The sequence below is a fragment of the Drosophila subpulchrella genome, chromosome 3L (assembly GCF_014743375.2).
Source record: "Drosophila subpulchrella strain 33 F10 #4 breed RU33 chromosome 3L, RU_Dsub_v1.1 Primary Assembly, whole genome shotgun sequence".
Taxonomy (NCBI): domain Eukaryota; kingdom Metazoa; phylum Arthropoda; class Insecta; order Diptera; family Drosophilidae; genus Drosophila; species Drosophila subpulchrella.
Genome location: NC_050612.1, coordinates 24124462 through 24138588, shown reverse-complemented (window position 1 = coordinate 24138588; position 14127 = coordinate 24124462). Strand labels below are relative to the sequence as shown.

General features: G+C 38.1%; 1 protein-coding gene across 1 annotated transcript in view; it reads left to right on the top strand.

Annotated features, from left to right (window-relative positions):
* Positions 1 to 14127, top strand: part of LOC119555428 (Ig-like and fibronectin type-III domain-containing protein 2) — an 80877-nt gene that overhangs the window by 21207 nt on the left and 45543 nt on the right. The window contains exon 2 of the mRNA XM_037866797.1: positions 7370 to 7459. The gene's annotated coding sequence lies outside the window, so the exon portion shown is untranslated. The remainder of the gene's footprint in view (positions 1 to 7369; positions 7460 to 14127) is intronic.

Here is a 14127-nt window from a genome sequence, read left to right as displayed (position 1 = left end):
CAAATGCATGCGGTTGTCTCTTTCACGCTTTTTACGCACCGCACGCTACGTGTCGCCGCCAATAAAAAGTACAAACAAAAAACCGACAGCCGGAAAAAAATAAACGGAATTACAAGTTATCCCCCCACTCAGAACACACATATTACATATATCCACGCACCGAAGCCGTAGCTGTAGCTATAGCAAAGCTATAAAAGTCAATAACGTCGTTAGCAAAAAATAAAAAAGTCAAATTGAAAATATAGTAAGACAGTTGAACAGAATGCGAAAATAAAATAAAAAAGTTCAGGCATCGCCTTGCTAATAAATTCGTCAGCGGAATAATTTGGGGGAAAAACAAAAATGAGGATTTAGGTATGTTGAACAGAGTTTCGACATCGGAATACTTACTTATTTAGGTGTTTTTTGGGGGAAAATAGGATGTAGTCCTAGGTAATGAAATAAATAGGTAATTACTTGGTTATATTATATTCAAGGTTGAGAACCAGTAGACATCTTACTTAACAAGGTTGTGATTAAGCTCTTATTACAACTTTAATTAAACACTTGAATGGTATAGGGGTCTGCCCCCTTTTTAAATTACAGAATTTCTGTATAAGCAATTACCAACACTTAATTAATGAATTTGTTTATCAATATGCGGTTTTGAGAGCACTTCAAAAATTGTTAGGAATTATATTAAAATATTTTACTGTAACTTAATTTTACTTTTAGGTATGTATTAAAAAGTGTAATACTAAATGTTTTCATCTATTTATTAGAAATGTTAGAGAAAGTACTTTTTAGTATTTACCTAGCAGCTTATCCAACCTAATATCTTTATATTGACGCTCTCAAGTAATTGTTATCTTAGTGGTTGGCAATTAATTTACAAGATCTTGAAGTGCTCCCTTGAGTATCATCCAAGTTCTCGAATTCGCTGTTACATTCCCCTCGTAGGAGCTGTGCATACCCCTTCGGATAACCTCTTGGTTATTGGGTATTAAAAATGTAGAGTCTCTAAGCGGATTTCAACATGCTTCATCCGCCCACGCTCATTGCGATTGATATTGGTATTGGTATTGCATGTGAACCAGATTGTGTGTGAGGGGTAACTGTGAGTGTGTGTGCGAGGAGTATCTGTGAGTGTGTGTTCGTGTGAGTATCTGTGTGAGAGAGGCGACGACTTTGTCGACGCCATTGCTGCCTGTTACAGGAAATCAAAGCTTATCAGCGACTACAAGGACGACTGTCGTTGCGCTGATTTCGTTTGCGTCGAGTCCTCGGTCCTCAGCCAACAAAACCGCCCCCTCTTAAACCACCTCCCCCGAAAATCCCCATCGTTAGGCCTCGTAGAGCTATTTCAATGCCACTCGAACTGCCACCCAGAATTGGTGGATTCCCTCCCATTAAATTACATGACGATGGCATTTCGAGCATTTGGCTTCTTGTTTTTTTTTTTCTTTTTTTGAGGAGATGCACACACACTTACTTGTGTGGTAATCGCAATGTGTGTGGAAATTGATGTCAACAGGTTAATAAGATCTATATTTATGGCGCATTTATATATGTGTTTTCCAAGTGCCTCCCTCCCTCCCTCTCTTTCCGTCCCTCTACAGCCGTCTCTTTCACTGCGTGTGTACCGAGCAGATAAAAGATTATAGAGCTCCGCTCGAAGGGACCTGAATGTATAATATAATACCCCACACATGAGGTAAGTGGGTGGTTAATTAAGGAATGTTTTTAAATACGTGAGCTGGAATTCTTTTGAAATATATATGTGTATTTGGTACACTTCAGTTCGCATGATGATCTGTTGGGGGTGTCGACTTTCTTTGAATCGGTGGGTGGGACACATTTTGTGGCTTATGGCGTGCGTTAAATGGCTTAAAGAGAATTACACAAATCATTTCAAAAATGCAGATGGTATCCCATTACGCTGTTTTATTTCTGTCTAACGAATTTATTTCATTAAAACGTGTTATTAATTTTCTCTCGTATGCCATATTAATTTATTCAAACATTTTCTTAAACCTTTGACCTACTCTGAAATAGTTACATTTAGTTATAATAGTAACAACACCTTAATAGAGTTGTTTTGCTTAAATATATATATTTTTTTAAAAGGCTCAGTAAACGAACTGTTCATTTAAAAATAATTTGATTTTCTGCACACTGCGTACTCGTAATAAATCATTTTGCATTTTGCCAGAATATAATTTGAAACAGCATTTATGCCTGAAAACTACAATAATCCTCTTTGGTATATGCACTCAACAAATGCATGATTTAATCATGTTTATATCATTCAACAGAAATAAAATCAACACTTTAAAGTCGTCAAAAGGATTACAGAGTTTTACATAGTAATCCTTAAAGAAGATTTTGATGCGCATTACAGCAAGCCACATCATAAAAACATTTTTAATTACATCCCCAATCGACTTCTCTCGCATCCTTTGGCAGCCTTTATTGCTAGCGCTCATCGAGAAACTTTAATATTAATACTTTGTTGAAAGGAAGCTGGCAGAAAATAAGGGAGAGACCGGATAATATTGAGCAAGAATTTTTCACAGTCCATTTAATTTAATTAATTTTCATTCGTAATAAATTTTGTTTTTCTGCTGTGGCGTCCATTCTTTCAGAGACTAAAAAAAACCCAGTGGCAAAGACGTCGACAAAGAAGACAGTTAAATTTAAATTTATATATGTATGTGTCTATAGATAGAGCTACGACCACTTCGATTTGACTGCATACACACGCAGCTATGATTGACTTTTCCACTTAGTAGAAGGCGGTGGGGAAAATCTGGTTGCCGGGCATAGAAACCGGGCTATCTATAATCAATTTACACAATTTCCTCGTCATTTCCGCGATGCCAGCCCAGAGCCTGGTCCAAAGCGGGCTTTTAGAGAAGTAACTTGAATTAGTCCTCTACTGATTGCTTTCAGCTTTTAGCCCCTCCCGCTTCCCCGATCTATCTCTGTCATTTGGCTCCTTTGAGCCAGCTAAACAATGTTCCCTGTCAGCAGAGCCCGTAGTAGTGAGGCCACTACCATATAGTAGTACTACCAACGACAGGCAGCAGTTTTTGTTAGCTGCCGCTCGAAATAGATTAACATCTTCACGCAGCGGCAATTAAACATGTAGCAGACACATAGATTTTCCTCAGCACAAATGCTCAGTTCCACTCAATTTCTTTTCAAGGAAGGCCAAAACGAATAAAAGATATACTACTTTTTTATTTTCTTTGGAAGAAATATGTTGTCAGGTGGATTTAAAAAAAATATTTTAAAACAATCCTATTACTATTACATTTTTTTTTATTATTTATAATATCTTATATTGTTCTGGACTTATCATATTATTAATTTTAATTTAATATTCTTTTTTTGTATATCTATTTTAAAATATGCACATTCATATAAGATGATATTCCTGAGCTTTTTAAGTGTGTCACGTTTTTAAGCCTAAGTGGTTAGTTATGATTAATGGACCTACTCTCCAAAGAGGTCACCACTTTATATTTCTCTCAAAAGAAGTTCCTCATCGACAGGACTTCCTTCGAAAAGAGACCATTTCCGGCATTGCAGCTACCCGAAGTGAGGGTATCTAAATACTGACCCCGCATATTGATACACAGACGAAGACGACGTAAAGTCGACTTAAAGGACAAGAACTCCGCCCCGTCCGGAAGTTGTAGGAAGCTGGGAAAGAAAAAGGCATAAGATGGCAACTTTTCCCCATTTCTTGTAGTGGTTGGCCGCCTTCCTTTATTTCCGCTTTTTTCAGGCTGTACGTTCGGTTTAGTTGTGTTTTGTGGGCGGCGCACATGACTGGAAATTATTTAAGCAGCTGTCAGCTTTGCACCGTCGCGCTTTGGCAGGACCAAAATGAGGAATCGTAGGATATATGTTCGTATATATATATATATAAGTATGAATGCTGGGGGTTAGGTTAGCAAAAGACAGTCACAAATTGGCAGGCTGCCTTGGTAGTTTGCTCCGTTGACTTTTTAAGCGCCAAGTGCGCACCCTGAACGCATGAAGATAAAAAGTACGGATATAATCTCTCCCCTCCAGAGTGTGTGTGTGTGTGTGTGCGAGTATCTGAGGGCGACTTAACTACCCGTATGTCTGCATAAAAGTGAAGTTTAAGGATGCGAAATGGGAGGCCAAGAGACGACTTTTTGCCAAGTTCAAGTTGCGCAACTAACAGCAGAGCCAAAAAACTATGGTTCGGAATTCAATCAGCCAAGAGTTCGAAGGGTTAATTGAAAGTTGGTTTCCTCGCCAGAGCTAACATACTTTAATTGAAATTTGGAGTGCTTAAGAAGCTCACGAAACTATCGATCTATGCGTTTTCACTGGTCGGATAATGTTTAGGAACATTGTTTTTATTGGAAAATATCTTTAATCTCCAGGTCTTGATTAAGGGGCTTGCACAATTTTTAATAACATAACTTTGTAACATTATAGTATTTTCGCAAAGTTAAATTATGGTTCTTTGGGATTTTTTAATAAAGCGGAATTTCCCCGGTATCGAAAAACTTTCTTTAAAAATAAAACAGTTTATGAAATATTTAATGGGTAATTTCAGTAATGAAATCACCAATTTTTTTTTTCGCTCTTAAAATAGTTAGGGTGCCATTTGCCGAGTATACAACTTCATTGCAGTAAAAGAGACATTGTTTATTGATATCCCTTCATCACCTGTTCAATTCCATTACCCTACATGGGTAATTGAAACCCTGTATCTCACCAAGATAAACGCCGAAAAACTATTTTGCCCGGTTTTAAGGTAAAGAACATTTAATCAAATAAAAGCTTTTCCGCTAGCAACCCACCTCCCCGGGAAAAACTTCGTCTTAAGGACTTACCATATGCATATTGCTAACACGCCACATCGTGGAAGGTCTCAAAAAAAAGGGCGACCAAAAAATGTCAACCCAAAGGAGCCAGAATAAATAGATGGGATAAGTTGGTGCAGTGTGGTTAAAGTCAAAGTTGGTATCCAGTTTCCACTGTTGCTGCCGGTTTGCCACTGTTTGTTTTGGGGTGTTTGCGAATTTATTTATTGGCGCAGACTGGCGTCGTTTTTACCTTCCTGCCTTCCTGGCAGCTTCGGGTGGCTTTGGCTGCAGCCATTGGGCAACATTTTAGTGCCGGCTTTATTTACCTGCAGGCAGCCAGAGTAATGGGTTAAATAAAAAGCTAACTGCTACCTGCTAACTGCTGTGCAGGTGGCACGAGACCCTCGCCGAGACAATGTTTTAACCATGGCCTTAAATGCTTAATTGTAAAATAGTTTGGCCGCCAAGCGAGGAGTCTGGGGTCCACGACTAGCCATCGGTTGCTTATTTCGGTTCCCTGGCTCGCTTTTCTATAGTCTCGGGCTAATAGGGTTTTAATGTAATTTGTGGACTTTGCAGGACAAACGATGACTGGGAGAGGTATTGCTTTTTATAGATTCACCCTTCGATTGCTGCGCGATCTCTTTGTTTGAAGCAATTAATTTTCAAGCGCGGATTTCTAAGATTTTTTGACACGGAGAAAATACCTTTACTTTCATGTTGGTTGTGTTTTCATTATTTAAACTAAAATGGAATTGACATACTGAGCACAACACAGTTAAAATAATAATATAGACATATACATGTAAAATATTTCACTAAGTGACATATGATAAATAGATACTTCGAGAAAGGTTTTCAAAATATTACATTTATAGTTATATTGCACAGTATCTATCCACATAAAGCAAATTCAACCAAATTATCTTAATACCGCAGTAGTAATTATAATTGAACCCCATATTAATAAAGTATTCAGGCCCCCGCACAAACTGTTTTCCGGGAAATTCTGGAACCACAAAGGTAGCAACCTCTGTCTATTTTTCCGCCGCCGTCCCATTTTGTGGGGATTTTTTTGTCGCTCCCACTAGCAACAGACTGAGAGCTTGGTAATTAAAGCGAAATAAAGTGTGGATGGGTGGCATCCTGCTGGCAATCCTTTAAATGTTTGTCTAGCTGTTTGGAAGTCATCCTTATCCTTGGTATCCCGCTTTGCCACCACTCCCCCCAAAAACCCCGCACCCTCGACTGAGGCCCATTCTCATGTAGATGTTGGAGTTATGGGCGTGCCCTGCATAGTTCTTGTTGTTGTTCGCTATTCATCGTCCTCGCTGGGAGGTTCTGCTGTGCACTAAAAAAAAGGTTTTTTAATTAAAACTATATTTTTTAAGAACTCTAAGTTTTTAGAAAATTTATAGATCAAAATATAGCACTAAATTGATTTTGACTAACATTGCTTTACAAAATAACTATATGAATGTGTATTGAATATTATTTTAATATTATAGCCCCATATGATTTCTTAATTTATTAAATGTATTACTAAATACATAAACTATTTTTTACCACAATAGCGGTAAAGTAATTATCAAAAGATATTGTATTATTAAATATGAATTAAACAGACATGGATTATTGTAATAAAAACTTTATGTTGATAATATTTAATTAGTAATTTAATTACAAGTTATTTTCTCTGACCCGTTTTTTCTCTCAGTGTTGTCACAAACGCAGTTACTTTCGTTGTTCCTGTAACTGTTGCCATAGTTGTTGTTGTTCGTACAACGTAAAATTAATTTGCACAGCCGTTTTTCATTTCGTTTGTCGCTTCAATGTTTAATGTCTGAGTGTGTGTGTGTCTGTGTGTGTGTGCGTGTAAGTGGGTGTGTCTGTGTGTGAACGTTCCTTGCATATTTTAGCAAGATTGCATTCATTCCAAATTCATCGCTCTTAAACCCATCCATCCACCTTCCCAGCCCCATTTTCCCCGCCCATCCGACACACCTTTCGCTTCACCACCTCCATTTTCCTCGAAAAGGAGCTACAATCACTTACTACTTTACCTGGCCCGAAGGAACAGGACGAGTTCAGGCCATTTCGATGGGGTCTAGGGGTAGATTTATATGTGCTTAGTTGCCTTTGGAACGTTTACCAGCGAATTTATAACATTTTTAATGCAAATTGGGACATGAAAAGAGTTAATTTCCTTTATGAACAAAGGCATTCAACATTTCGAGAGACTGGGACTCTTTTGCTTTTTAGCCAAGTTGAATCCTTGTAGTAGATCCTTAGTCGGATTTGATAGCATTCAGTAATGGTAAATGGCCTATTAAGGTAAAGAGTTGGAATTTTAATTGGCTAAGGTATTAGAAATATATATGTACTTATTATTTATGTAGAAATGCGTTATTTATCAGAAAACCTCAAAAAATTAATAATCTTTGGTATCCGGTAATCAAATACGGTTTCAAACAAAAGTAAAATGATGTTTTTTTTAATTATATCTTGCTAACTTTGAAATCTATTGTATCTTTCAGATTTCCCACGATTGTAACGAATGATTTGTATGAATTTGAAGGCATCCTTGGAGCTGAAAGGATTAAGCAGTCGCATACTTTACGAGCCCAGTAAGTGCGGTCAACTCATTAACATCGAATCCCCATCTAGATATAGAGCAGTCGATATATCATTTTACGGGGCTGCCATCAAAATAAACAACTTGACCAAAATGATACCCTTAAGCGGGCTGCAATAGCTGGCAATTTACCTCCTTATTTTTTTTTTTTGCGGCTAGGACCGTAAATTCCGGACAGACTGGGTGGAAGCGCAAAAAATTTATAGACAAACTTGTGCTATTGCAGTGGGTCGAGTTTTCGGGATGGCAGAACTTTTGCTTGAATATAATATTCATAAATTTAATCCGAGCAAACACTTTTCGCGTATTTCGTGCGCTTTATTTTTGGTTTTTCTCTTTGTGCCCGTTTTTGTTTTTATCACTGAGACGACGTCAAGTATTCCACTTTTGCAACATTTTCCGGGTTCGGTTTGCTTTTCCCGCTCACCGCCTAACTCTGTGTTTTCGTGGCAAAGCAGAAATAAACAAAATAAATAATTCATAATGCAAATAGGCCAAAACACACAGAGACAAGCCGAATGCCAAGGCAACGGGAAAATAAGAGCCCGAGGCGAGACTGCAACCCGGCCAGTACTGAGATCCTGACTCCGACTCGTATTTTGGACTCCTCCACTCTGGTCCTCTCGGCTCCTTTCGATCCTTGAACGAGTCGCAGGCAATCTGGCCTGTGTACATAAGCACTTTTCGGGCGAAAGGATTATCAAACGAATCAGGTATTCCGGGCATTGTTGGCGTTGGCCAAATGAGGGATCTGCCGGGCACATAAAACAGTGAAACAATCACCGAAAAATGTCAATTGTTGGGTTAACTGGGCACTGCTGTAGATCCTAAGAAGCTTTTGGTTTACCTTTATCCTTTAGATAACAAGGGGGTTATTTTAAAAAAATTTATTTCTATTAATATTTAACTTTAAGTCGCGTTGGGCAAGACTGTGTTAATAAGATTTAACAAAAATAATTCTTTGGTTCTTGACAATTATATAGTTTTTGGAAAAGACTGATGTTATATTTTTGTTTGTATTAATTTTATTATCAACAAAAAATTGAAATCACCTTTAAATCATCTATTATTTTATCTTAGAATATAATGCCACATAGTTTTTCTAAATTACATTTTTAAAGTGCAGTGAAATTCAGACAAGATTAGGGAACTAATTAAAGGGTTGACTTATAGATAAAACTAGAAAACTTTTTGTGAGGTATTTTCCTCCTAATTCACACCCTTGTTTTACGTAGTTTGCCACCCGTTTTTGCCTATCCACCCCCTCCGAAAACAATGTCAAGTTCGATGAACCGTTTCTCTCTGTGCACTCTCATTCCGGGTGAACTTATGGCCCGTGTAGCTAAGCCACGGTTAAGGGTTTTACGGCTTTAAATAGTCAACCAAGGCTAAGCAGGGGCCGCAACATCATCAACAACGGAGAGGTGAATCCGGAGGGGAAAAGGGCAACACCGCATATATTAAATAAAAAATGCAAAATCGTTAGGGCCGTCTAAGGTGACGAGGGTGACTCTCGGCCAAAGCGTGTGCAGCTGAAATAATCAAAAAAAAAAAAACCAAAAAAAAACGGAAAAAGGGGAAAGTAGGTGGAAAAGCCAGAAGAAGAAGCAGAAGAAGCGGTACCAGTAGCACAGAATAAGAAGAAGCGGCAAGCGTAATCGCCAGCAACACACACACACTCAACATGGTAAAAAATGCAACAAAATCGGATTAAAAAGTGCTCACGGGTTGAGCAACCGAGCAAAAGACCAAAGCCAAAGCCAAAAGCGGCTGCCAGAGCCCTAGAAACAGAAGTAAAAACAACAAAATACAAGAAAGAGCATTAAAGTCAAGTGTTTCAACTAGGAGATACTTGGTATTTCATGTCCTGTTGTGTAAAAACGAAAACATCCCCATAACTTCCTTGAATTTATAATCGGATAATGGTCCCATTTGTACAAATCACATCTGGAAAAATGTTGTTGCGGAGTATTATTTCTATCTATCAAATGAGCTTGTTCAAAGTTTTATGCAAAGCTTATCTACATCAGAGTCAGCATCCCAATTTTTGCAGCATTGAGTCGTAGGCTTCCGGAGATCCTAAGAACTAATCCTATATATGTTAAGATCGAATCCCGATACACTTTCTTATCAGTATGACTTATACTTCCGTATCTGCAATATGCCCGTATTATCTACAAGTACCGGGTACTGTAAACCCCCACCAAAACCGTTTTTGCCACCCAACCAGCAAAAGAGATACAAATTGCAGTAAGACGGTTTTTTATAGTTCAACGATGGATTTACGATGTTGCACGACTTTGAACTACATTTGTGGAGGTTTGGGCTGCAACGCTACTAAATCCCCGCGGACTGCTTAAGTTTGTTTGATGGGGGGTGGGTGGGTGGGTGCTAGAAGATTGGGGGTTCCTACAGGACGGGTGCTGAATACAACTATCTTACCATCTATCCCAGCTAGTTTGTTAACAGCTAACCAGTCGGGTGTGTTGCTCCACCGGGTGTAACTGTACTTGCCGGCCCGTTCGACCGTTACGGCTCGTAAAAGTTGCAACTTTTTCTCCATCTCCAGCGACCCCCGCACTCTATTTTTTTTTATCCCCAGCCAAACACTCGATGAACTACAAGTAGATGCAAAAAGGCTGAGGCCAGGCAGTAAGGAGCACATAATACGGCCGTAAACTGGGAAATGCTACGTCCGCTGCAAGTTGCAACAAAATTGCAGCCATGTTCTAAGCCGGTTTACGGTCGCACCCACTGGGTAAATATTGTGAAAAGGGGGGTTATGGGGGTTCTGGGGCGTGGTGCACGCCTCTGAAGGAAATTACGGATTCAAATTAGCGGCACTCAATCTCAATCTGGGGAGAGTTCAGTCCGCCCACTCAACCGCCAGCTAATGCGTTTTATGATCCCCACTTTATAGAGCCAACTCGCCCTCTGCCTGCACTTAAGAAAATCTCTCTACATATATCTTTTAAGTAGTTACATATAGTGCTCGAAATGCAATTATTTTTTAATTGATTATTTTATATAGTATACCTCAACCATCAATAAAAATCCACCTTTTTTCCATGAAATAAAATTGGTAGCAGAAAATCGAAATTCATTAATGTTGGTTTAATTGAAATGGGGTTTTCCCTCAGTGCAGCCCCCTTATATATTCGATCCATTCGGCCCACTTTTATGCAATTTAATCAACTTATCGCGTAAAATGCACAAAACGTTTTTCTTTTAGTTTGCCAAGTGCAGCGCCCAATTCCCCCGCCGCCAAAAAATAAAACCCCACCGAAAGTAATCAATGATTTTTCAGTTTGTGCATTAAAATGCAAAGCCCTGAAACCCCAAAGCCACCCAGTAGGAACCCAAACCATTTCAGCCACATTTTACTCATTGGCTCTGTTGCTTATTTAGGGCTAATTAAGTTTCATTTAATGGCTGCCATTGGGAGTCGCCCGGTGGAGGGGTCCCGAGGTCAGAGGGTGGCTGCTGGTACTTTACAGTTTAGCAGTTAGTTGTTGTTGTTGATGGCTGGCTATATAAACAAAAAAAAAAAACTACGGAAAACAAAAAGAAAATGGAAAATTTCCGCGTGCCGCTTTTTAACTTTTCCCAGAGTTGGCAATTGAAAGTTTCTTGCGGCTGTGGAAAGGGTATTTTGAATTGGAAGCGAAAGGGTGAGCATCGGAATCTATCCCCCTGATGCAATTTAGGGATTTAAACCCAACTATGTTCAACTTTGAATGATCCTACTATTATTCAAACAGAGTTTTGTTTTTATCTCTGGTTGAGTTTTTTATCGTTGAAGCTGGTTATTGAGCGTTGATATGGTGATTAGCAATATTTTTAGGGAAACGGAAACTATCCCTTTTTGTTTTTCACATGGATGATTTTTAAACTGAAAAAAATATGTTATATATCTAAAATAAAATAAAAGTTGGTACCAAAATGTGTTTCTATTCACCATATTAAATTGAAGCACAATATGTTTACATTTTTTGTTATCATCTGAAATGTATAAAAAAGTAATATCTTTCTGGTTTATTCATAACATAAATACACTTAGTTTCTTACAATTATTTAATCTGCCAAGTAAATTCTACTTATCCAAACACAGCACAAATCAAACCGAATTAAAGAACAAAGTAAAACATTTGCTAATTAAATAAATTAGCCAACCACAAGCCAACCTTGTTGTTTCCTCTTTGGTTGTCATTAGTTTGTGGCTGTGATTCCATAGAACGAGATTAACAGAAATAGCCGACAATTTTCGATGGATATTTAATGTGCGCCTTGAGTACAACACTAATGATGACCTTGTAGGGTCAGATCGGACCTGTCTGTTTCAGCAACTATGGGTATCTAATGATGGATATCAGGCGGAGTGAAGTCGAGAAGTGCTACGTAGATGATTCTGGGTCCCAGGTCTCGAGCGATTTCCCTTCGTGATTTGAATCATTCATGGATGCATAGAATCAGCGATGATCTGCCGTATAACTGGGCGAGTTTCATGATTTATAATTGACAGAAAACACTTTGTTCTGTTCTGTTCGTCTGCGATTGAACTGAGACCGAATCGAGGCACTTGTAACGCCAACAAGCTGCCTCAATCCAGCCAGCCAGCCAGTCGGGTGGTCATTATTCATAGCCAGTCGGCTAATATATAGATTTGTGTATGAGCCAGGTAAACCGGTTCGTGTAAGGCATTTCTTTCAAGTGCACATACTGTAGGTTCTCACTCACCCTTTACTGCGCGAAACCGAATCAAATCCACACTCGTACGAAACAAGTTTTCAAACAAACTGGCTCGGCCGGCCATTTGAATATTTATGAATTCTAGTGCAAAAAAGTTAAACAAAAAGGAAAAAAGGAACGACGGGTTTAATCAAAACGAAGTTTTTAATACCCTAGCTATTAAAAAAGCATCCAAACTCGAAGAAATTTGTGATATTTATTTAAGCCCAGAATTAAATCCAAGAAAGAATACATTTTTATATGTCTTCGATTAAATTTTAAATATTTTATTTGATATTTATTTAGTACAATTTTTTGCAACGAAAATTCTGTTTACATAATATTATGAATAGAAAAAAGGGTCATAGAGCTTCAGTCACAAAGATTCCTATTAGGAATTTCCTAAACAGGCAGACTAGTTTTACAAACAAAGAATGATACTTAATTTCATAACTTTGAATCGATTCTATTAATGAGCAGATCAATAAATATACTTACTTTATAGGTTCTGTGAATAATTAGAATACCCACAGCAAGTGTATAAAAAGTAACCATATTTAAGACCGGCCAATCCCAAATCGACAGTTGTAAGTCGTGAACATCTTTATTGGTCTTTCAGTGGTTTTTTGTTTGACTTCTTCATTCACACCTTCGATGGGGAACGAACCCATGGGTAATGGAGGTACTTAAAAATGTTCACCATAAATGCCTGGCAAATACCGCGGGACAATTAACCGAGACAAAGTACTTCGAAAACAGTTACAAGGTCAAGGCGACCCCAAAGCCAGTCACCCACCAAACCACTCGGTGAATTGAACGACAATTCAAATTCAACAATTCAAATACAAAATGCTAAAACAGCTGTTTCATCCATTTGACGCGGTACGCCTGCGCACAAAATATGCAAATTTTGTGAATAAAAACTGTGCGAAATTACAGAAACTTGAACAAAAGACAAACTGCAACAGCTGACTAACTAAGAATTTATGTTTGAGGCAAACTTCTATAATTCTAATGCAAATTTCTGTGATTATGGCTGAATTAATTTAGGTACTTTTCAAGGGAGTTAGACAAAGTTCTTAAGTTTTCACAGATGGAAATTATCTTTTGGCTATTTAAATGATCTGTAAAAGTAAGTATAATAAAGAAATTATCGCTCCTAAATTGCATAACTAATGCAATGGCTATGCAATAATTCACAAAATTTAATTTGCTTTGAAATTTGACAGCAATCTGGTGCCTTGAAAATAAATCGCAATACCAGGTTTCAGAAATTTTCCATCACATTCCCGATGCAAACTAATTATAAAATCCCTGAACAAAATGATAGAAACTCTCGATAAATATAATTCAATTAGCAAATGTCTACAATCTGTGCTAAATCACACACTGGCTGACATATCAAAATGTATTCAATGACAAACTAATTGAATCTTTGTGTCCCAGACAAAGTGAAACATTTTGGCAACATTGTGGGCAAGGTGAAAACGTTGTTATTTTACACTTGAATTACAAATGCTCGTAGTAACATGTGTATCTGTCCAAGTGCATGCAAAGACAACAGTGCGTATTAGTAATTTATATGCCTTACTTCACCCAAAGTCTGTGCTTGTTTACGTATATACTGTATATAGATATATATATACTGAAATGTCGGGCACAGAGTGAACATCTTGGGCCTCCTGAAATATTTGAACCCATGCGGGAATTATTTAAATTGTTCATCTTTAATGCTGTTAATAGTCTGCAATCAAGCGGTTATTTGTTGTTCTTCTTGCTGATGTCCTGGCATGATTTACCTCATAGCCAAAACCCAGCCCCCCTTGCATATTAATGCAATTTATGAGGGGGGACTGACAAAAGCGTTGCTTCATTTCCCTAAGCTAAGGAATTCTGGGCTACCGACGTCTCGGTTGTCCTGGGAACTGATGT